Below are 25183 nucleotides of genomic sequence, written 5' to 3'. Positions count from 1 at the left end.
AGAACTTCTTGAATAACTTTCATTGGTTTTGAACATTTTCAGCCATTATTTCTCCCGTATTGCTTCTGTCTCACTCTCTTTCCATTTTCTTTCCAGAAGTTAGACATTTTCTCTCTGCCACCTATATTTCTTATTCTGTTATTTCTTATATTCCATTCTTTTTTAATCTATGCTCCATTTTGGATTTTTTTCCCTACCTATGTTCTTGTTCTTTATTAATTATTTCAAATGTGTGGAATCTGAGGTTATTAATAAAAATTAATAATAAAATAAACTAATTAATTAAATAAAATAGATCCCACATTGCTCCCCAGATCCTTCTGCCATGTGAGGACACAACAAGAAGTTTGCAACCTGGAAGAGAGCTCTCACATGACCATGCTGGCACCCTGATCTCAGACTTCCAGCCTCCAGAATTGTGAGCAATGGATTTGTGTTGTTTATAAGCTACTCAGTCTACAGCATTTTTTATAGCCACCCAAATAGACTAAGACAGAAAATTGGTACCAAGAGTGGAGTTGCTGTTTTAACAAATATCTAAGAATGTAGAAGTGGCTTTGGAACTGGATAATTGGTAGTGTCTGTGCTACTGAACCTCCTAATCTCAAGTTTGTGTGCCCATGCACAATAAGCCAATCACTGAGACATTGTTGCTGGGAAATGGAGAAAGGTTTATTTAAATTGGCCAAGACAGAAGGTGGGAGAACAATCTACCTTAAAGAAAGCAGAAAGCAGGGAGTCTTAATAGAGCTAAGGAGCTTGGGAGGAGGAATTTCAGAGAAACAAAGGAGAAGTCCATGTTTCTTTCATTCCAAATAAGCCCTTGGGCAACCAGACATCTAGGCATCTATGCAGCTGGGGGTAGGTTATCTGGTGATGGTAACTTCCTTAAAGGCATTCTTTTTCTTCTGCAAAACAAGCTTATAAATCCTTGTGACCCTTGAGCCACACGTCAGGTTAAACAAGAAAACAGCAAATTAACAAGATTAGCTTCTCATCTGTGTCTGTGCTGGGAACAAAGTGGAAGGGTAATCATATTCTTATTGAATATTTACAGTGACCCTCAGTTATCTGGCTTCATGCTGGAAAAAGCCTACTATGCTGTGAATGGATCACAAAGGGCAATTCTGGTGAGCATTCAGAAGAGGAGAGCTGTAGAGAAAGCCTCAGTCTTCGTAGAGAATACCTAAGGGGTTGTTAACAGAATGATGATAGCAATATGGATGATAAAGGTTATTCTGTTGCGTCTCAGACAGAAATAAGGAACATCTTTTTGGAAAGTGGAGGAAAGGCAATCCTTGTTTTAATGGGCAAAGAGCTTAGCTGAATTGTGTTCCTGTCCCAGTGTTTTGTGGAAGGTAGAACTTGTAAGCAATGAAAAGTGGATATTTGGCTGAAGAAATTTCTAAGCAAAGTGTTGAAGAAGCAGCCTGGTTTCTTTTAATGCTTATAGTAAAATTCGAAAAGAGAGAAAGGATTTAAAGGTGGAATTGTTAATCGAAAAGGAAGCAGAATTTAAAAATTTGGAAAGTTCTCAGTCTATCCATTCTGAAAGAAATAAGAAAGCTTGTTTGGGAGAGAATACGCAGAGTGTGGTCAAACTTGATAAAGAGATTGGTGTGGATTTCCTATCTCAACTGAAGATAGGAGCTATTCATCAAGGTAATGGGGAGATTGGTACGCCCTCTAAACAGAAGCCAGGACCTACTGTTCCAGACAATGGAAGAAAGACCCCAAAGGCATTACGGACTGGCCCTACCCAAATGGTCCAGAGTTCAAGGGCCTGGGGGGCAGATCAGTTTCAAAGGAGGGGCTGCTGGCTGCCTCCTGTGGCATGCTCTGCTTCCTCAATGCTTGTGCTGCACTCTGCAGCCTCCAGGTGCTGCTTGGCTGCTTCTCCGGAGAACACAGACAGTAAACTTTGGCAGAGTCACTACAGAGCTCAGAGTGAACTAGTTACCAGCCACTAGTTGTAGGGGCATGGATATCGCCACCTAAACTTGGAAAGATAGCCTCCCAGAGCAGCGGGCTCAGGAGGACAAAGGGCCACTGCAGAGATCCCACTAGGTCAATAACCAATGGAGCCCTGGGGGTGGGGCTGCTTCTGAGACCCCAGCCTCAAAGAGGAACAGGCATGGGACTCCAACCTGTGAGAGCTGCTGTCCGGGCTGCACCCAGCAAAGCTGTGGGGGCAGGGCCACCCAATGCTTTGGGGGCCCAACTTCCACCCCAGAGTGTCTTAGAAGGCGGGACTTCTGCCCCATTGGGCCTTAAGGTTTTGGACTTGCTGGGAAACTATTACCCCTTTCTTCTTTCCTATTTATCCCTTTTGGAATAGAAAGGTTTATCCCATGCCTGCCCTTCCTTTGTATTTTGGTAGCATATAACTTCTTCAATTTCACAGTTTCACAGCTGGAGAGTGATTTGCCTACAGATGAATGTCTCACCCAGATCTGTTTTAGATAAGACTTTGGACTTAGACTTTTGAGTTGATGCTGAAAGAAGTTAAGACTTTTGGGGTTGCTGAGATGGAATGAAAGTATTCTGCATGTGAGAAGGACATGAATTTTGGAGGGCCAGGGGTGGAACGCTGTTGTCTGAATGTTTGCGTCCCCACTAAATTCATATGTGGAAATTCTAACCACCGAAGTCTGAAAAGTGATTAGATCATGAAGTCAGAGCCCTCATGAACATGGTAAATGCCTTTACAAAAGAGGCTCCAGACAGATCCTTTGTCTCTTCCACCACGTGAGGACACAGCACAAAGGTACCAGCTATGAACCAGGAAGAGGGCCCTTGCTGACCATGCTGGCACCTTGACCTTGGACTTTCCAGCTTCCAGAACTGTGAGAAATAAATTTCTGTTGTTTATAAAGCTACTCAGTCTGTGGCATTTTGTTGCAGCAGCTGAACGGACTAAGACATAACCAAAAAAGTCTTAATAGATATAACCGAGTTTAAAGTTAAACGACATAGAGTAGACGAAGAGAAAATCCTTGCTACATATATAACAGACAACAGAACATAAAATACTTCTTCAAACCAATTAAAACAACACCTAATAGAAAAATGGGCAAAGGAAATAAATGGACAATTTATAGAAGTAATACAAATGAAGCATATGAAAAGGAGTTTGACATCAGTATCAATCTTGGAAATGTAGGTTAAAACAACATGATGTAACAAAAAATATAATTGGCAAAATTTTAAAAGATTGATAATATCCAATATTAGTAAGAATGTGAACAAACGATCTCTTTTCTCTACTGTTGGCAAGAAAGTAAAGTAGTAAAGCCCTTTTCAGGAGACACTATGGCAGTACCCATCAAAATTTTAGATGTGCATACAAATCAATCCAGGATTTCTATGTGTAGGTATCAGTTCCTGAGAAGCACCCACATATATGCCCAGAGACAAGTACAAAGGTATTTACTATAGCATTGTTTATAATGGCCAAAACTCAGGAGTGGTCAATAAATACCGGAGACTTCTATATAGCCTTAAAAAGATTGAAGTTGATCTTTACATATTAACTCGGAGAGATCTCCAAAATATATATTTAAAATAAAAACAGATAACTACAAAACAATATGTATATGTAGAAATATCCTACTTATATAATAAAAAATTATGTTGTTAAATTGTTAAATATATGTACCTAAATTAAAAACATCAGGAAAGATATACATCAACTCTCAGCAGAGCTGATTAACATTTATTAACATCAAGAGATGGGCCAAGTAGAACATTAACTTCTTACCCTCTACTCCTACAGAAAGCCTCTCTTAATATCTTTCCATGCTTCAAGACCTTTTCTAAGCATCTATTACTCAAATATCACCAGGCTTCACAGAACTATGGCTTTCATTAGCTTGTTAGTACCGTGTGAGAAAATTTAAGAACATGGGAAAGAGTTGACCTTCTGACGCCCTTTGCCCTGGGGGCACCTACACTGCTCGGGTCACTAATCTTTGCAAAGTTCTGCTCAAGCTTCAACAGTCTACAACACACAATTCTGGCTTCACATGTGAACCACAGCCCTGTGCTTCCCTGAGGCCACTATCTTCACTCCAATATCACCTCTTGAGCAACTTTTAGGACCCATACCCATCTTTCCTCTGAAAGTGGACAGAAATACGGCTCTTCTTCTTGGGTTCAGCTCTCTTAGGGGGTTCCCATAACAGGTGGCTTGGGCCCCCAGGTGTTATAGCTCCTTCTAGCTTTACACATACACATCCTTTCTCCCACCAGGGTGCATCCCCACAGAGAGTAGAGCTAGGTGGCCACTTTCAAATGACGAAAGCCACTAAAGACTCAGAATTACCTATGGAGGAATTTATCATGCAGATATTCATGCACAGGTAGGAAACAACTTTTGTGCAAAGTTATTCATTATAGCACTGTTTGTAAAAGCCAAAGACTAGAAACAAGTCAAATGCCCATCAAAAGGGACTAGTTAAATAAATGATGATTTATCTAAACCATAGAACGTTCGGCAGCTGTAAAAAAGAATGAGGAAGCTTTCTTTATACCAATAGGGAAGGAATCCCAAGATAAACAAACAAAAAGCAAGATGCAGAATGGTATGTAAAATATGCTACCTTTGTAAACAAATGAAGAAAAGTAAGAATCTATAATTGTTTTTGCTTATATATGCTTGAAGAAACTATGGAAATTTACACAGGAAATTAAGGACAGTGGTTACCAATGGTAGGGACTGGGTGAGAATTGGTCAGATGGAGGAAAAGGATGGTAGGGAGACATTTTATGGTATATCTTTTATCCTCTTTGGCTTTTAAACCATATTTTTTACCTATTCAGCCTTCAGATTTTCTTCTCTTAAGGTCAAATCCTTCCCATGGGGCCATACAAGTGAAATCCTTGCAAGTTAGCTTCCTGACCCCAATCCTGGTTATGGTTTTTTTTTTCCCTCCAGGAGGTTCCTCTGGGGATTTGTAAATTCAGTCAGTGTAAATGGATGTGGGACAGACAGAGCACAGGCCTTTTCTACCTGATCTCCCCTTGCCCAGGGTATGCTCTGTTTTACACACCCACAAAGACACATGCGTACATAATAATATTTATCATGTTTACATAAATGAATACTCCTTGGGTTACAAATACCAGAAATTCAACTCAAGCTATTATAATACTCCTGAGATTCACCATGGACGCCAAGGGGAAGAAAGCACTTAATAAAATTCTTAACTTCTAGGGTTGATGGAAACATGAAATAAATTAATGCCATAAAGAATTTAGTCATTCATGCACCTACTTCACAGTAAAGATAAGGTAAATGTCGGTTGTTATTAACCTTTATGGACATTTTAAAGCACACTATTTGCTTTTCTGTGCCACATGTTTGAATATTGTTTATAAATTTGTGCGACCTATTATACAAGTTACAAAATAAGTCTTTGATTTTAAGGTTAGTCTTTTATTTACACACAAAAATCTCTATAGAGCAAATCAAAAAAGAAAAAGTTCACAATGAATTTTTGAAGTCAAAATTTTTAAATGGTTAAACAAACTTAATTCAAACTTTCAAGTGTGATTGACACCAAGAGTCTATGAAAATGCCAAACAAGAGAAAATAGGGGATTCCAAATGGTGCTTGATAAACACTCACTCAATATCTCAAATACTTATATGGGGGGAAAGATGAATGATTTGATTGGGCAGTAGTTATTGTTAAGGAAAATAAAGTGGAAGAAACTGAAATATTTAGGTACCTATCAAGAAGTGATGAAAGCCAGCTGTGGAAAAAGATTCTGTAAGGGAAAGTTTCTGTATTACAAAGGAAATAGCTGCACAGTGTCAAAAAGGGAATCAGTGAGATGGAAAGCAAGGAAACCCACCACAATCAGATGCCATATTCACAAGGGCATTATTCACACATAAACTCAACATTTTCATCTTACTTTGCCACAGTTGAAAAATTTTGCTTCATCGCTCCTATGAATTTACCTCCAAATTTATGCGGCTGCCTCATTAATTTTAATATTTGCCTTTAAAAATATCTCTTGTGCTCCCAGGAATGTATTGTGATATATCTCTTGTTCTATAGGCTGTATTTATTAGTTGGGATGGCGATGGGGAGAATGTTTATGACAATTTTCAGAAGATAATACTTCAGTACTAAAAGCTGAATGTCAAGATTTCTACACATTTGTGACAAGAATAAATCCATGATTCTGAATTATTCTTAACATATATTTAAATATTGAACAATATGTATAGCCTGGCAGACAGACCTGTTGGCATCACCTTTCTTGTAATAAACATAATAATGGTGATGGTGTTGATGATGGCAGCAACTGGCTATCACTATCTAAAATTTTCTCTGTTTTTAAGAAATATTTTGAGGGCTAGTTATAAGTAGTCCACTGAAATGTTTTGCTGTAAGATGTGTGACAACTAGAATATGAAACCGACAATACACATGGCCATGGTTGAAGTTTGTGCTCTTTGAAACTTCAACCGTTTTGAAGCAGAATTGTGGACGGAAAGCCAATGATAAGCAAACTGAAAGTAGTTCCTTTCAGATATTCATCAACAACATTGCAATGGCTAATTTTATGTGTCAACTTGACTGGGCCATGGGGTGCCCAGATATTTAGTTAAACATTATTTCTGAGTGTGTCTGTGAGAGTGTTTCTAGATGAGATTGACATTTGAATCAGTAGACTGAGTAAAGCAGATTGCACTCCCCAATGTGGGTGAGCCTCATCTGATCCGTTGAGGGTCTGAAAAGAATAAAAGGCTGAGTAAAAAAGAATTCTCTCACTCTGCCTGACTGTCTTTGAGCTGGGACATTGGTCTTCCCCTGCCTTTGGATTCAGACTTGGAATGAAACATACGCCATTGGCTCTCCTGGTTCTCCGACTCGGACTGGAACTATACCATACACTGTCTTGCGTCTGGACTTCTCAGCTTCCATAATTGGATGAGCCAATTCCTTAAATAAATCTCTTTGGATATATATATACACATATTTATAAATATATGTCTCCAAATATATATATTCTCAAATTGGTTCTGTTTCTCTGGAGAACCCTGACTAATACAAACATAAAATACTTTAGAGTCTTAAAATCAGGCTAGATGTCATGAAGGAACAGACAGCCTTGCAAGATTTCCAGGACTTCCTGTGTTCAGTTAAGGCAGCAATGCCACGAGATGAGCCTTTCTTGTTTATTTTTGTACTTCCACTTCCTGTCAAGTGCTGTTAACCAGCAAATTCAGAGGTGCATTAACCTTAAAATAAACTCAAAGTGTGCATAATTATGTGTTTAATACCCCCCTACCAACAAGTTTAGTTTCTTTAGAGATATCTATGATTTTCATTGTACTCGATTGGCTGGCAGAAGTTTTACTTTAATTCAAAGATGATTACCATTGCCTCTCTCCTTTCTCTCAGGTCATATGTAAAGGGAGTGTTCTTTCTTGGAGAATAACTATTATGACAAAAACAATAACGCCACTTATCAGTGCTTTATGGCTTATACCAGTGTTTCTCAAATTCTCGTCCCCAGACCAGCAGCACCAGCGTCACATGAGAATTTATTAGAAATGTAAATTCTCAAGCTCCACTCCAGACCTTCTGAATCAGAAACTCTGAGGGTGAGAACCAGCAATCTGTGTTTTAACAAGCTCTCCAAATGATTCTGATGCCTGATAAAGTTTGAGAAACTCTGGCTTACATAATCACTTCATAAGCATTATCTCATTAAATCCTTGAAACATGGGTTTAGTACTATTATCCCCATTTTACAGAAGAAAATAATGCTCAGAGAAGCTAAAATGGCTTCCAATGATCACACGGGTCAAAGGCAGAGCTGAGGCTTAAAAAAGTTCTTGTGACTCAAACCCAAGGCTCTTTCCACAACATTGCAGTTCTCTCTTCAAATAACTCAAGTATATTCCTAACATGTACCCTACTGCCAGATAAGACTTGGGATGCTTCACATAATGGGTCCCACCTAATGGAAATATGCCTAACCTAATAGAGAAGTGGCCTTTCATGGAGCTCCTGTGTATTTCCCCCCTATTTATGCATGGCAGTGAGGCAGAGAGAGAACCAGAACCTAAAAATGTTTGGTTCATGTTGGAGCAACAGTTCATTCCATCCAACCTTGCCTCCAACTCTCCCCTCAGGAGGTTTTCATGGTGTTCTTTCTGCTCAAATTGATAACAGCAGAAGAGTGCAAAGAACCTAAATGTCCACGAGAAGGGAATGATAAATTAAACTTTACAGTGGGTGTAAAGCATAAGGCAGCTCTAGATGGACTCATAAGGAAAGATCTCTAAGACACATTGATAAGAGGAAAAGGTAAGATGCAGACAGTGTATTTAGCATGCTATCATTCATGCGGTGAAAAAAAGATTAACTCACACACTTACATGTTTGTAAATGCATAGAACTTCTCCAGAAGGATAAACGACAACTAGGTAACAGTGGTTTTGTCCAGCAAAGGAAACTGGGGGGGAAGGGAGACTGCGAGCAAGGAAGGGAAGGCGAGAGATTTACTTTTCATTGTACATCCTTTTGTACCATTTGAACTTTATTTAAAGCCATAACTTAAATTACTATTTAAATAGTTTTTATTATACAGATATATTTAATTATATTTATTTATATTTATTATATATTGAAAAGGACAATTATGAACTCTCAAACATCCCATCTATCTTCAATGATCAAGTATGTTTTCATTCCCAGGAAGCTGCTTATAATTTTAGCCTAAACTACCTCTTTACGTAAATTCTCAAATTTCATTTCATTGGGTGAAGCTGAATTTATTCTTTTTAAACTTGAAGCACTGCTTCCTAATTCCAGCATACTAGGAGTGCTTTCTTCATCCTTCAACATCTGTTAAAAACTCCCAAATCCAAAATCCTCCTGTAGGCCTGGGTCATCTCTCTGAGCCTGGGGCTCTCCATCTCAATTATTTTCTGATGTGGACAAAGCACTTTCCATCCTGGTTTCTCCAATCTCAAATCCCAACCTGCCTGATACCCTTTAAATGAGCCAGTGTCCAATAGGTAATTAATGAGTTATGAAGTGCCCTCACAGCAAGATGCCTTCTCCCTATGAGAGAACTCTTCCCAACTCCCCATCCTCTACAAAAAATTAAAAAGATGAGCAAGGGAAAAAGAAAGAAAAAAGTCCTGATAATTAGTCATAAGAGCCAACTATAATTATGCAAAGTAGGATGAGCAATGGTGAGTTCATATAGGAGGGATGTTAAAAATATTTCAAATAAGGGAGGAAGAGTGGCTGCTACGTACTGAAAAGTCAATGTGTAATTTCTGGAATATGTAAAATTTTGAGTGATTCATAAATAAAGCTTAGAAGAGTGTAGGAAGCAGGATATGGGCTAAGTGAAAATGTATGTACATGGTTGGTAACATTGGGAAATACCCATAACACAGCACAACATGACTCAAGGAGAAAAAAAAAAAAAAGAAAAAAGTGAAGGCAAAAATACAGTGATAGCTGTATTGGGTTGGCTGAACCAGCCCTATTTTGAGCAGACTTGCCATGCTAAAAGAAAATGCGGAGTTAATTAATATCATTACAAATTCATATTACTAATTATTTAAATTGCCTAAATTGGTAATGGAGAGTTCACAAGATAACTCACAGTTTGTTAGCACATAGAAGATGGGGGCTCTTGAAACCAGACTCATTCAGATCAATATTCCAATTTATAGCCCAAAGGGCTTATCCATGTTGACTGCTTTTTATACATGAATATGTATTATCTGTGTAAATCTACAAGGGTGGGGGAATACAGGGGAAGAGAGAAGAGCTGGTTCTTCTAATTGTCTCTTCCTCCGTAACTTTTCCTCAGTTCCACCTAAGGCTACCTCTGCTGATCAAAAATATGATTATGTTTGCTTCTTTCCCATAACTTGGCAATTATGAGGAAAACACCAGTAGGAAGACACTCTACAGAGACTCATGGTTCTTGGGATTAAGGGGATTTTTAACATGGGTTTTAGTATAAATTTGTTAAGTAACTTTGGTTACTTTCTTTTTGCTTCTCTCTTTTCTAATAGATAGGGTTAATAATTATTAAAAAAACACAAAACTCCAGGGTGTGGGATGTTACAGATTTATTTGCATTCCAAGGCCATGAGTAAGCACTATATATCATTCTATGTGTTCACTGCTTTCCTTTTAATTCAGTACTCTCTCAGGCTCAGTTTCCCACAAATCAAGATTGTTTTTCTACCAACCTAATATGATCCTTCTCTAGCAATTGAATTTTTCAATTATCTATGCACGTGGTGGTCATTGTAGGTGAAATGTTCACAATAAATTAATAAGCACTTAATAAAACGTATCTTATATAGCTGTTCAAAATAAAAGGACCTTTTGACATCTAAAAATAACTCAAATATGAATAATAAAGGCTTAGGGGGTTGACAGTTTATTTAATGAACACTTATTTGGTAGCTGTTGTATTCTAGGCATTGTGCTAACCACTTGGATGGCAATGATGAATAAGATGAGGTCCCTGCTCTTGAGTTACTCTCGTCTAGTAGGATGAGATGGAAAAACAAACATAAAACTTCGATATAATAAGTGCTGTAATAGAGAACATGAACAGAAAATTGTAGGAGGACAGAGGACTACTAATGCTGCCTAAGGCAGCCAGCTAAGGCTCTCTAGTTCATCTTGAAGACAGAGTCAGAGCTTGGGGAACATCTTTGGCATAGGGAAGAAGATGAACATGGCTTTAGAGGAGCTGGTAGTCTGGTGGGGGAGACAGATCAGCAGACAAATAGCTCTAAGACAATAAGACTTTGAGTGGAAGCACACACAAAATGCTCTGGGAACACGAAAGGCAGAACAGAACAATTAATTTTGTGGAAGTTGTGGGAATGGGTTGGGTGCTGCGGTCAGTGAAGACTAGTGCAATAGAAAGGAGGTGGCACTGGAACTCAACATGAAAGGAGGAATCAAGATTTGCCAGGCACAACCAGAGGGACCACAACTAGAATACACAACTATGTACTGGGGGGGTTTGGGGAGAAGAAGGAAAAAAAAAAGAAAAAGAAAAAGATTGGCAACAGATGTTAACTCAGGTGCCAATCTTTGAAAAAAGAAAAGAGGCACCAGGCAGAGAAGAAAAATGAACATTCCAGAGAAAAGGAGAATCTTGATCCTAGCTATGAAGGCACAGATGGGGAACATTCTGGAGTGTATACGGGCATATGGGGGTGGGAGACCAGAGACTAATTAGAAAACTAGACTTGGCCATATTCTGAAGGGGATCACATGATACATGGAGGAGTTTGGACTAAAGTATATTCTGTAGGCTGCTGGAAATTGAAGAACATCTTTAATCCTGGTAGTGACATGATAAGATCTAGTGATAGAAACATCACTAAGAAAAAGCCTGGATGCAATCTTCCAGGTGTAAAGTGATAAGCTCTGATCTAGACTGACACAGCGGAATGAAGAATGAGGGGCAGAAGAAGGCTTATCAGGAGGCAGAACCGAGAGGAAGTATGGAGATAAGACAGAGGGTCATGAATCACTCTCAGGCATGGGGAGGATGATGGGGTCCTGACTGAGCTAGGGAGAATGGGAAAAGAAATTCGTGTGAACAATCCACAGGGAGGGTGCCATGTCAATTCTTTCCTGTGTGTTGAATCTTGAGGTGGTTCAAGGAGAATTCCTATGAATAGTTGGAGATGCAGATCTCTGGCTGGAGGAGAAGTTGGGTCAAAGCATGAGACTGCCTAGGGGTGAGAGGGAAGAGGAGGAAGATGAGGAGAGAAGGATGAAAAAGAAACCCTATGGAATCCCAACTTCTAAGGGATAGAGAGAGAGACAGAAAATAAGAGAAGGGGCAGAACACTTAGAAGGATATATGAGGGGGACCAAGAAAGGAAGTGAGACAGAACTCAGAAGAGAAGACACTTTCCTGATGGACAGACTAGTCGTTAGTGGCAAATGAAGAAAAGAGGCAAGGAGGAGGAGAACAGAACAGAGTCTGTTGATTGGTAACTGAATGTTCTACCCATTTTGGTGAGAGCAGCAGAATGGGATCAGAAATCAGATGGCAGTGAATTAAAAAGAGAATAGAACCTAATGAACAGAATAAGTCATGTAGTCTTCTTTCTTAAGAATTTGATGATGAAGAAAAGGTGAAATGTAAGGCATTAGCCCAGAAAAAAAAGGAAGTTGAGCTACAGAAAGAGTGGTTGTTTTTGTCACTGTTTTTTATTTCTTTAACGTCTGGTGGAGTCTTGAGCACATGCGTACCCGATGAGAAAGGAAGGGTCAAAAACATGAGAGGAGGGCAGATACTGAGGAAGCCAGATCTTTGAGGTACAGGTTGAAGGCTGAGACTTAGAAACGGGTAGACATTTTTCTTCTGAGATAATAGAGAAGAAGGAAAGAATAGGTTTAAGCCTAGAGAAGTCTGAAGATGTTGAGGAAGGCAAATTCAGTGAGTTTACGCCTGACAACCTCGTTTTTCTTGAAGAAGCAGCTGGCTAGGAAATCTCTGAAAGTGAAGTGAGTGTGAACGTACTGAAAGAGAATGTTGTTAATAAATGCCAGCATATTATTTACTCCCTTAAAAACATTGCTTCCCTTTCTGTAGTGAGATAATGAAAGTCTTATCTCAAGAAAGGTAGTTAAATATTACTGTGGAAAATGCAGACTATAAACTTCTAGAAACAGAGTCTGTGTATAGCAGGAGTAACAGTAGGCTTACATAGCTTTGCCTGGGGCTCAACAAATGCTTTTGATAACACTTCCTTTAAGCAACTTTGGGGTAAATTCTGGGTAGAGGATTTAGAATTTGTATGGAGTAAAATATTTGGTACTTCGTATCCCCTCCCACCACCCGGCTCCCCCCATCCCCCCACAGCACAGACACACAGAAAAAAATCGAAGAAATTTTTTAAAAGCTGGGCTTTTCCTTAGTATGGGAAACATGTTAAGCTTAGGAGAGAATTAATGTGTCTCTCTAGCCTTTTCAGAAACTCAAACCACTGATTATCAGGTCTGGTGTGTGCTGCATGGTTGCCCTGAACAAATGAGCCACAGACACAATCATAAAAGAAAGACATCAGACTAGACAAACTATCATTTAGAAAGAATTAAGACAGCCATATTGTATGCTAACCATCAGCTCATCTACCACTGCTCTGGTGTCACTAGTCTCCAGAGGCTACTTAATCTCATTGAGACAAGACAGCCAGCCTAATTGATACAGAAAATGAAAGCCCTTTGATCTCATATCAAACAGAGTCAGACTAAGAGAAGGATCCAGCAGGCAAGATGACCGTCTTCCAAAGGAGAATTAACACTGCAGGAAGGAAAGTCAGAAGGTGGTAATATCTTACTTTGGAATTCCATGAACTTGGTTTACTTAAATAAGGACTGGAAAGTAATAAATTCATCCCAATGAATGAATCGGGTTTGTTTGCTCTTAGAGATAAAGCACAAATAGTACTGTCTCTATGAAATCTTTCAAATTATTAACATTTCAAGGTAAATGTTGCAGTAGTGATGAAAAGCACAACAGAAGCATAGTAGATGTAAGAACACCTGCCCTTTAGCACATAACTGTAAAGGGCAGGTGTTTGTCAACGTCAGCCTTTATTGCTACAATATACTGCCCCTACTAAAGAATTTTCTTGGAAGAGATTTATTATATTGTAATTTAAATAGCATTTGATGTGCTTTGTAAATAAATTAGGTAGCTAGCCAGGCAAGAAACTAGCTTTACAATAATCAGAATATCTTTGAATACATTAGTGTGTCTGTAAAGTTATCAGACTGCTGTTCATATGTCAGGAAATTCATAAAAATTTGTGTTCTCTATTCTAATGCAAAAGGTATATATTTCAATAATCACATCAGTTGTATTTTACATACTTAATATAATGATGGTTTAAAAAAATACTCCAAGACTGTGATTAAATAAGTAAGATTAAGTAAATTATGGTATTTAGAGAGAAAAAAATTGGGAATAATGCAGTGTTTTCCTTCAGTTACAGAAGATTATTTTGAAAAATAACATGCTCTCTAGTTTAGTGGTTCTGCCAACTTGATGCATGTAAAAAAATCTGATATTTGGGTACGTGTATCCTCCCACTATTTGACATTTCTAAAGCTGGGGAACTACGAAGAAATACCACAAAAACAGTGTCAGAAAAGAGTCAAGGCAGAGTACAAAATAATATCTTTTTCTTACCAGAGACAGTATCCATAACGATGAATAATCAAGTCAACAACAACAAATTAACATTTACTTGAATGAAGCTGGAAAAAATGTGGTTATCTGATTATATATAGTATATGGATGTCTTCAAAATAAGTTCTAGCCCTCTTGGAATTTTTCTTGCAGTAATTTATAAACTCAGACTTTAAACTTTTGTATTAATCAACTGTTCACTTCTTTTTCCTCCTCGTTTAAAATTGAGGCCAGTTCTCTGTTCCACCATCTTAAAGGCACCACAGCTGTTGTTTACTGAACTCCTATGAGACACACTTCCACCTTTCTACATGAATACAGCACATGACTTATGATCTTCCTCCACATCCTCATTTCTCATCATCACTTCTGACAACTTCAAAATTCATGCTAGGGACACATCAGTTACTTCAACTGTACAGTCCCAAGATCTTTTTAACTGCAATCCTACAACTCTACCCTACTTCAGCCACGCACCAGCAAGATCACTCCCTAATTTAACCATTACAGGCCCTTGGAATGTTCATTTTTCATACACAGCCCCCATATCTACCACTATACCACTCCTCCTTCCCGTGCTCCTCCCTGCTTTCTGCCCACCAAGTTCAATAAACAATAAATCCTTCATAGGTTACCCAGGAAGCCTCTTCTCAGTCCCTGTTATTGCCCTCTCTAACAATGAAGCTTCCATCATGTTCTTGTGACCCATCACGTCAGTGGGCAAACCTATATCATACACACTGTCCAATTTTTCTGTTTATGCCCAAGAACATTACTGGAGAAAACCTGAGCATGCTCTGGCTCTTTATAACACACCCATGCTCATTTCCACTGTGCCGGGAATGCCAACAACAATTCCCTGATTTTTTGCTGGGAATTGTCTCCCCAACAGCTCTGTGCACATAATTCCTGCCTGTGTAACTCAAAACCTCCTATATCTTTCCTGTATCATTCATGGCAAAGACTTCCTAAAGCAATTAAATATAACTGGTCTCATATCTCCTTCACATCTCCTCAACATACACCTGTTTTTCCATTTAACTTCCCTCAATTTCCATCTGCTTCAAAGGCACTTTTACCACCATTTATCTGACTTCCAATCTATATTTTGGACCTTGAGATCTTTCCAGAAGTCCAATATCACATTAACAACTTCTGATAACTTGTCCCCATGCCTAGTACTGACCTGGCACCTGGTAGGCACTCAATAGATATTTATTGAATGAATAAGTAAATAAATGAAGCTACGCCTGGATGTCCTACTTCCAATTCAACTTCAGATAAGTGGTGTTAACTGGAGAAGAAAAGGATCATCAAAGAGGAAGACTGTTTTCTGCTCCTTCCTCTCCAGTTGTTGCTATTACCTTCAACTCTAGTCTTTGGATGTTCCATTGATTTTCCAACAGAGGCTTTTTTTTGGAGGTAGTTGGAACGTGGTATCAGGCCCACATATGATTACTCTAAAGTAAGAACAACTCAATTGCACACACGTTTTAAAGGGCAATAGTTAAATGAGTATTACTTAAATACACAGTATACATAAAGTAACATACTTATAAAATCCACAGGGCATAACGCCACTCCTAAACCATCCTGATCACTAGCATTCTTTTGCTACATTCAAATTCTTATAGCCTGATGACTACTGTGTTTTTTGAGTTCTTGAAGTATATAGGATCTTTAGGATAGCGTAAAAATAGTCACCCACCACATTGTTCTATATCCTTTCCCACATGCTGTTTCTATTACGTATACTATTTAAAATTTCTTATGATCTTGTTTAAAATATGTGTTTATAAATTGTAAATTCTGTTTTTCTGGTTTCTTCATCTATGATTTTTTTTCCCCTCTAATGTGGATGGATTCCAGAAAACCGTGAAACAATATCTAACAAGATCTGAGCAGAGGAAAGAGAGGAATGGCAAATAAACATTTTCCAGCGTCGGGTTAGGAAGATATTCGATCTTTCAATGTGTTCAACAAATGGGTTTAATAATGCACATTCGGTATAAAACAGTTCACAACAGAAATATTTGCTACTCAGCCCATTTATCCTGGGAATTACACAACATGGACCATTTTCAATAACTCTTTTCATTATAATGATTTCCTCCTGCTCAAGCAACAGAGATGTACAAACCATTTTGGTCTAGAAATGTAATATGTTGAGATACAAATGTATTAAAGAAAAATTAAAATAGAATCATTTTCATCACTTTGGTTCAGTGTTATATTATCTTTTTCAAGGTACTCTAGCCTTCTTAAATCTTTCCAACCATAATATAAAATTGCTTTTTATTCACAATCCATACAACTAGACAACTAGAAAAAGCAGATTTATTTTAAAGTCATGGTAAAGTACTGGTAAACCAAAAGAAAAAATGAAGATATATTTTTAGGAGACCAATTGGTTTCTCTTTATTTTGTAACTTAAAGATCTTGAAGTGCCTTTTGAATCATAAAAAATAATGTTCAATATAACTTCGACTTATTTAATTTTCTATTCCAATGTCAATCCATACATATTACATAGATAGTATCTTTTACTGAACAAGACCATTCAATTACATAAAACCTCTTCAAACATTCTGAATGAATGGAAGTATAATATCATCCATTTAATCATTCATCCATTTATTCAGCAAACTGGTATTGAAGGTATATGTTGGATATGGTACAACAGTAGGAACTAGTTCCCAAAAAAGTTTTACAATAGAGGGAATTAAGATATATTTTCATATCACTAAAATTTATAGTAATAATTGCTACTAAAGAGATGCTATAAAAATTCATAGGACTATAGAGATTTGTGATAATTTTTTCTACTAGTGTGACAATTTAGTGCCTAGAATTTTATGTTTTACCAAGCTCCCTGAATGACCATCACATAAAGCACTAAAGCACTGCCCCCATTCATGGATTTATTCTTTTAGTCTTTATGTACTCAGAATTTCTGATCATGTATTGCGAGTAAGACACTAAGCTGGGCACTGGTCATATACATTAAAAATGAATACAGCAGGCATGGTCCCTTCACTCAAGGAATTCCTAATCTAATCAGAGAAAGGGGGAAAAAAATGTTTCCACTGAACATGTCTTTCATTCCTTCCTACATCCTCACCATCACTGGAATTGAACTTTATTAGGCACCAAAGCAACCACATTATTTCATGGATGCCCTAGGAGCAGTAAGCAAGACAATTGGTTATGGTCAATTTTCTGGTTAGTCCCTGACTGTTGATAAGACAACTCAGTGTTTTCTAAAACACTGGATGCTGCTGGTATAACCCACGCACGGGTTAAAAGTGCTGAGATGGCATTTCTGATGAACTTGAGCAGCAAATCGTCTTTGATAAAGGGCCTCTGCTCTCTAAAGCAGAGGCTGCTTGAAAGAGCAAAATTCTACCCAGAAAGTGAAAGCTCTGAAAGATTTGCTTCTGGGGACTCTTCCTGGTGACATGACAGATGCTTTTCCTCCAGAACTCTTACTCTGTGAATGAAAGCAGAAAGAAAGAGCAGAAGAATGAAGAGGACAGAGAGAGCTAATGCAGAACAGACTGTGCAGTGTATGAGAGAGCAAGTATAGAAGAAAGTAAAGAAAGGTAGAATTTATGAGAAGGAGAAAAACAGGGAAGAGGGAGGAAGGAAAAAAGGAAGGAAGAAGGAAGGAAGAAGACTGAGCATATAACACTAGTAGCAAGGGATCCAAGGGTGTGGTGGTTGTACCGATTGGACACAGAGTACTGCGCAGTAAATCCTGGGCCAGGTGCCCAGGAACAAGGAGAGTACAACTCTAAGAAGTGACAGCTGTTTTATCAGGAGGAATATTAGTAATAATCACAGCTAATATGTACTTTCTATGTGCCAATCCTCTAAATGCTTCACATGGATTAACTCATTAAAGCCTCAGAACTACCCTAGAGGCAGGGAGTCTTAACCTAGATAAAGAAACTGAGACTCAGAGATGTTAAGTAACTTACCCAAGGACACAAAGCTACAAGGGGCAGGGCCTGGATTTGAACCAATATAGCCTGGCTCCGGTGCCCCTACTCTTAAGCACCATGTACCCCTCACTGGATCTCATCAGGCATGCAAGAACCTGGAGTAATAAGATGGTAGGAAAGAAGTGTGATGGATTGAGACATGAATCTGGCCACTTCCAGCTTCCAAACTGCTTCCCACTCTTTACACGAGGATAGACAAATATTTTAAACAAAACTCACATTTGTTACACGCACATTCCAGTAGAGGAGATAATTTCAATTAACTGAATATACCAACTTTATAGTCTTAGTAATTTTAGATAGAATTTTATCTATGTTGTGTGAATCAAATTATCTTTAAGTAACATCCTTGTGAACAATCTCAGCTGAAGCTCCCTAGTAGAATATTGATTGGACGTAAAATACAGAAATTTAGGAATACTGCACTAAGGTATATATTATACATAGTTATTCTCTTTTGTTCTTTCTCTTTGGTGAGGAAGATTGGCCCTGAGCTAACATCTGTGCCAATCTTCCTCCATTTTGTATGTGGGACACTGCCACAGCATGGCTTGATGAGTGGTATGTAGGTCAGTGCCCAGGATCTGAATCTGTGAACCCTGAAGCAGAGCGCAAACTTAAACACTATCCTAGATAGTTATTCTTCATTAATAAACTATCACGAGCCAAGAATTGGCTAGTTGTAAGCTTGTTTAACAGGAAGAGAACTCATATAATCATTTATTCAACAAATCTTTATTCAGCGCCCACTAAGTGCCAAGTGATTATTTTAGTGACACAAGAGAATATAAAACAAAGTTCCTGCTCTTCTGTAGATTACATTCTGGAGGTGGGGTGGCGACTGATACTAAACAGATAAACAAATAAACCTGTAATGTGTCAGATGGTGATAAGAGCTAAGAAAGAAAAATAAAGTAAGATGAATAGAGACTGGAGTGGATGAAATTCATGTAGGGTGGTTAGAGAATGTCCCTTTGATGACTTTTGAGTGAGACCTGAAGGAAATGAGGCAGACAGCCATGCAGATGTGTGGGTGAAGAGCGTTTCAGCCAGATGGAACAGCAAGTGCAAAGGCTCAGAGATGTGAATGTTTTGGGCAGGTTTGAGGAACAGCAAGGAGGGCAGTGTGACTGCAGGAGACCACGGTAAGGACTTAGATTTTATTCTGAGAGAAACGGGATGACACTGGAAAGTCCTGACACTGGAGAGGAGTGCTATGATCTGACTTCAATTTTAAAGGATCACGTTGCCTGCAGTGTGGAGAAGCCAGACGGGCAAGGACAGAAGCAGGGAGACCGTTAGGAGGCTACTGCAATGGGCCAGGTGACAGATGAAGGTGGCTGCACTAGTGCTTGAGCTGAGTCAGTAGGGCTGGCAGGATTTGTGAGGGAGGGCATAGAGGGTAAGAAAGAGAGACAGGAGTCAAACTTGGTTGCTAGATTTTGGACTAAGCAACCAGAAGAATGCAGATTTTTATTTGCTAAGATGGAGAAAATTGTGGGAAAAGCAGGTTTGGAAAGTAAAATGAAGAGCTCAGTTTTGGATGTGTTAAGCTTGAGATGCCTCTTAGACATCTATGCAGAAATATCACGTAGACAGTTGGATATATATGCCTGCGATTCAAACAGGATATCCAAATGGAGGTATAAATTTTGCAGTATCAGTATGCAAATGATATTTAAAGTCATGGTACTAGATGAGGTTACCCAGAGTGCGAGAGTGAAGAGCAGGGAGATGAGGCCTAAGGACAAAGGCCCAGAACACAGTTACGGACTACGGGTTTGTGCCCTCTCCCCCCAAATTCATACGTTGAAACCCTAATGCCCAATGTGGTGGTATTTGGAGATGGAGTCTTTGGGAGGTAATTAGATCATCAGGGTGGATCCCTCATGAAGGAATTAGTGCCCTTATAAGAAGAGACATGAGAGAGTTTGCTTCTCTCTCTGCTTTCTGCCATGTGAGGACACAACTAGAAAATGGCTGTCTGTAAACCAAGAAGAGGGTGTTCACCAAGAACCCCACCATAGTGGCACCCTGATCTTGGACTTTTTGCCTCCAGAACTGTAAGAAATAAATGTTTGTTGTTTAAGCCACCCAGTCTATGGTATTTTTGTTATAGCAGCCTGAATTGACTGACACACACTAACCTAGAGATTGGGAAGAGGAAAGGTAATCAGCAAGGAGAGTGAATAGGAGTGGCTGTAAGGGAGGAAAAGAAGAGGAAAAGTAGAGTCCTGGAGACAGTCAAGAAAGCAGTTCAGAAAGGGTGAGCAATGGAAGTATATGGAATTTCTCCCTTGATTTCTTCTATTTTCTCAGTCAAATAAAACAAACGGCATCCTGACAATGAGGATGGGAAGAAAGTGCTGGCTATTTGATGAGAATGTATGAAATAATCTTCTGGAAAGCCCAAGAGAAAATTGACTAGGGAAATACAGCAGCACTGCCTAGAGACAGTCCACTGTTCAAAAAAGCTGCTGGGTTGGCAAACTCATGGGCAGGAGCAGGGTGGATGGGGTGGCTCTGAGATGCAAAATTCAATGTCAGGCTTGTTCAGCTTCAGTGTCAGCAGATTTGCAGAGGTTGGGGAGAGGACACTAACAGAGTTAAGGAAAAGTTGGTGGAAGCATCAGCCTCTAGTACCTGGTCAAGATGAAAGACCAGGGAACAGGGCTGCATTAGGCAAAGTATTTCCTAGGGTGGCCTAAAACAATTGGAATCAGGGAACACCTTAAGACTGACTGGTGGTTCAGTAGAGAAGTCAAAGACGAAGACCAACAGAGTAAAAAGAGGGCATAAATTTGAAGATTTATGAAGTCAACAGGTAGAAAAATTAAGAACAGTTAGGGAAAAAGAGTGAAAAAGGTCAGGTTTAAGGCAGTGAATACTACAAGGATGACGGAAATCCATTTTTATGTGCATACCACAGGGGAAGGTCTGACAGCTTGTATGGGAAAAAATAAGCTTGCAGAAGAGCAATTCAATGCTGACTGTTGAGTCTTAGAAGGTACCTCCAGGTGTGGGGCAGGACCAAGGGGAAATACAGGCAGTGGAAAACAAAAGAACATCAAATCAAGAAATGGCAGAAGTCATGTGTCATGACGGCTAAGAGAGGAGAGGATTTCAAGAAAAGACTGAAAATCATCATTAGAAGTGCAGACCCTAACAAGCAAGAAAAAACTGCAGCTTACCGCATCAGTGATGATGTTGGAAAGAACAGCTTCACAGACACAGTGAAGGGGGCAAACATCTCTTGAAGGTGAAGGAGGCCTGAACTGTGAGGTGAACGCCCACATGGAATATCCATCCCAGACGTCCCATAAGGAAGGCAGGACCCGCTACATAATTTGCAGGCCCAGTCCAAAAATGAAAATGTGGGCACCTTGCTCAAAAATTATGAAGATGGCCACAGCAGAGCATTATATCAAGCAGAGGGCCCTTCTGTGCGACCCATGACACCTGCCCTGCAGATAAGAAAGAAGAAAAGCAGGATGTCATTTGAAAATAGCAACGAGTTTTTCCAGGATGGTGTACCTGGGCATATTTTAAGGTAGAACCAGGCAAAAGTGAAAAGCTCTCCACTCCATGTGCCCACTGGATATTTTCATTTGGCTGTGATCTCAAATTCAGAAGTGGAACTCCTAACCTTCACCAAGCCAACTTCTTTTGCCTTCTTTCTTTTAATGGACTACATTATTATTATTATTATCATCATCATTATTTTGATACCTCAGACAGAAACCTGGTTAGAAGTTTGGTCCAATGTCTCAGTTTCATTGACTGCAAAATGGAATAATTAGGAGGTTTAAATAGGTTAATTTATGTAAAGTGCTCAGAGCTATCCGAACAGGTTATATACATGTTAACTCTTCTCATTTATTCTGTTTATCTTGTTATTAACCAAATCCTGTGAAATATTTCCTTTGAATTCTCTCTTGTAGCCGTTCTTTTTTTTTTTTTTTTCCCATCCCTATACTGTCACCTGGGTCTTTTCACCACTTGCAGGAGCTGGTAAATTTGCCTCCCTGACTCCAGGCCCTTGGACCTGCTATTACTGAAGTCATCTTCCTTGCACATCACTTCTGTCCTATCACTGCTCCAAGAGCCACCTTCTCTGCTCAGAAATCTTACATCACTTTCGTGTTTTGCTTAATAATCAAGTTTAAACTTCCCTGCCTGGATTTCATAGCTCTTCTTGACCAAGCACAAACCCAGGTGGATCAGATCGACTTGGCTTCACTAGCTTTCTATCAAGCTTCTGTGTGGTCCTGTCGAGGGAGGCTGTGATGGTGCAACCTGAACGTGGGTAGACTGAGGGTGTTGGAGCAACTAAAATGGAGACCTTTTCCTACCCTGCCTAAGGGTCCATCCTTAAAGGAGACAGCATGGAATCCAGGACAGGGAGGAAATAGGTGAGTAAGATGTGGCCTGGGAGAGCATCGGGTCACAGTCCAGATAGAAAAGTATCTGGGGGCCGGCCTGGTGGTGCAGTGGTTAAGTGCCCACGTTCCATTTTGGCAGCCTGGGGTTCGCCGGTTCGGATCCCGGGTGCAGATATGGCACCGCTTGGCAAGCCATGCTGTGGTAGGCATCCCAAGTATAAAGTGGAAGAAGATGGGCACTGATGTTAGCTCAGGGCCAGCCTTCCTCAGCAAAAAGAGGAGGATTGGCGGGAGTTAGCTCAGGGGTAATCTTCCTCAAAAAAAAAAAGAAGAAAATTATCTGGCGGCACCTATGTTTCTTAGGATATCATATCTTTCATTCAACCAACTCCTCTTGTTGACTGACTCTGGGCCAGAACTTGGAGATGAAGAAATAAAAGCCAGAGATCCCACCTTGAAGGAGTCCCTCATCCTTTTGGGGACCTCAGTAGGAGTGAGGAAAGAATAGAAGCCTAGGAACTGTGTGGTAAAGGTCTCTGATGGCCCACAAATAGGTATAAGAAAACTGTGAGGAAAATGGCATTTGAGTATCAAAGGACAGGAAGCTGAGGAACTGTGGAAATACCCTGGGAAGTTAAAAAAAAAAAAAAACCAGAAAAGAGGGTGGGGGAGGTGGGGTAGCTCGCCTTGAGTGTTTCTAGAGAGAGTAGCGAGTAGGAGATGCAATGTCATCTAAGGACAAGTAAAATTCTGCTAAGCTGAGAAGACCAGGTTGAAGTGTAGGGAAAAGATTGACATGATGACAAACATGCCCTTCAAGCAAGGTAAGTGGGAGCCAGTGAGTGTGGAAGCGTGATCAATGAAGGAGCTCTTGTGAGGAGGCAGCAGAGTGCAGGACTTTGAAGACAAACGTCAACAAGTACGGGGTATACACTTAAGGGGCAAAATGGGGTAGCCCTCAGATCACACCAAAGCAGTGGAAAAAGGAAGAACAGAGCCACGTGGAAGGAAGAAGGAGAGAAAGACAGTGAGGAACAGACTAAGGAGATTGAGCAGTGTTGGGAAGACCTGGGCATGAAAGAGAGGTTTCAGGTGAGACAAGCCACCCTCTCCTCCATTCGTCACACACCCAGGGACAGCTGTGGTTTGTCAAGGCCCAAGAGAATGTCAAGTGTTCTCTGTTTCTAGGCTGAGCTCCTCCTGTAATGGGTGGATGTTTCAATCCAGTTAAAAAAGAAAGACACGTCAGTCACAGGGTTAGCAGTCCCTAAAAAGAGTAAGAATAGGAAATGTGATTTCATGAAAAAGATGTTGATTATGTACTAATATTTATTAAGTGTCTGTTAAATACATAATGCACATAGAAGGCACTTATTTAATTCTCACACCAACCTATCATGGCAGATAATAGTATCCCTACTTTATGGATGAGGGAACCTGGGGATCCGAAAGTTTAAGAATCTAGTCCAAGGTCACATAGTGGAGCCAGGCTTCTAATCCAGGACCCATCTGGTTCCAACTGCCTACATGTCCCTGGACATCTAGGGAGGACCAGAAAACCATGCACACGGAAAGTAAGAACACAGAGGCAACAGCCTATTCCTTTACACATGTTTTAACAACCACTTTGGATCAGCAGCTCTCAGGATTTCCGAAATTGCTGGAGCCCCTCAGGTTCACAGCATGCTGCCTTTGACCCTTCCACTCCCCACTTCCCACTGCCTCACAGGAGGCTGGCTGCCACTGATGTTTTCAACGGTTTACAGATATAGCACATCTCCCAAAGTTATGCTTCATGATATCTTTGAAGAATTTCCGTGATCATTCAAGACTTCTAATCTTGAGTATCCTGGTTCTATGTGTACTATTGTAAGTACTTATCACATTATATTAATGAGGGTTGATTAATTTAATTCATCATATTTAGTTTTAGTCAAATAAAACCTGGCTCCTCTCTCCCCATGTCTAATGAAAACATGAACAAATTTCTCCAATGTTCTTCTAGAAGTTTTCATTTCTATTCAGTCTTGAAAATCCAGAGGGTTAAGTTATAGAGACCCCAATATAATTCGCATTTGAAATCCAGAGTCTGCTCTGGGTTGCTGACATGAGAGTCCCATCCCTGGCACTATTCTTGTTTAAGGAATTTATAAAAACAGATGTATAATGATGCATGCTGGACTTCATTAGATCACTTTCAAGTTGTAGCAGCTATACAAATCATCCAGTCTAATCGTCTCTTTTACTGACAAGGACCTTAAGGCCCAGGGGCTTAAGTGTGTTGCCCAAGGTCACACAGGCAGTTTGTGGCCAACTCCAGGATAAATTTCAAGTCCTCTGACATGCAGACCAACAACCTCCATTATACTTCCATATCTTCTCCTAGAAAGGTAAAACTCTTTGTTGCCTCTCTTCAAACCATTTTCAAAACGTCTTCCTGAATAATTAGCAAACTCATTTAATAGGCATAGACAATGAAAATCAGAAAGGTTAAATGACCGATCACTGAGGGTACAGTGAACATTATTGAGGGAGGAAGAACTAGGAATAAAATGTAGGTCTCCTGACT

Source organism: Equus przewalskii, chromosome 4 (genome assembly GCF_037783145.1).
Source record: "Equus przewalskii isolate Varuska chromosome 4, EquPr2, whole genome shotgun sequence".
NCBI classification, from domain to species: domain Eukaryota; kingdom Metazoa; phylum Chordata; class Mammalia; order Perissodactyla; family Equidae; genus Equus; species Equus przewalskii.
Note: the sequence above shows the minus strand (reverse complement) of the source record.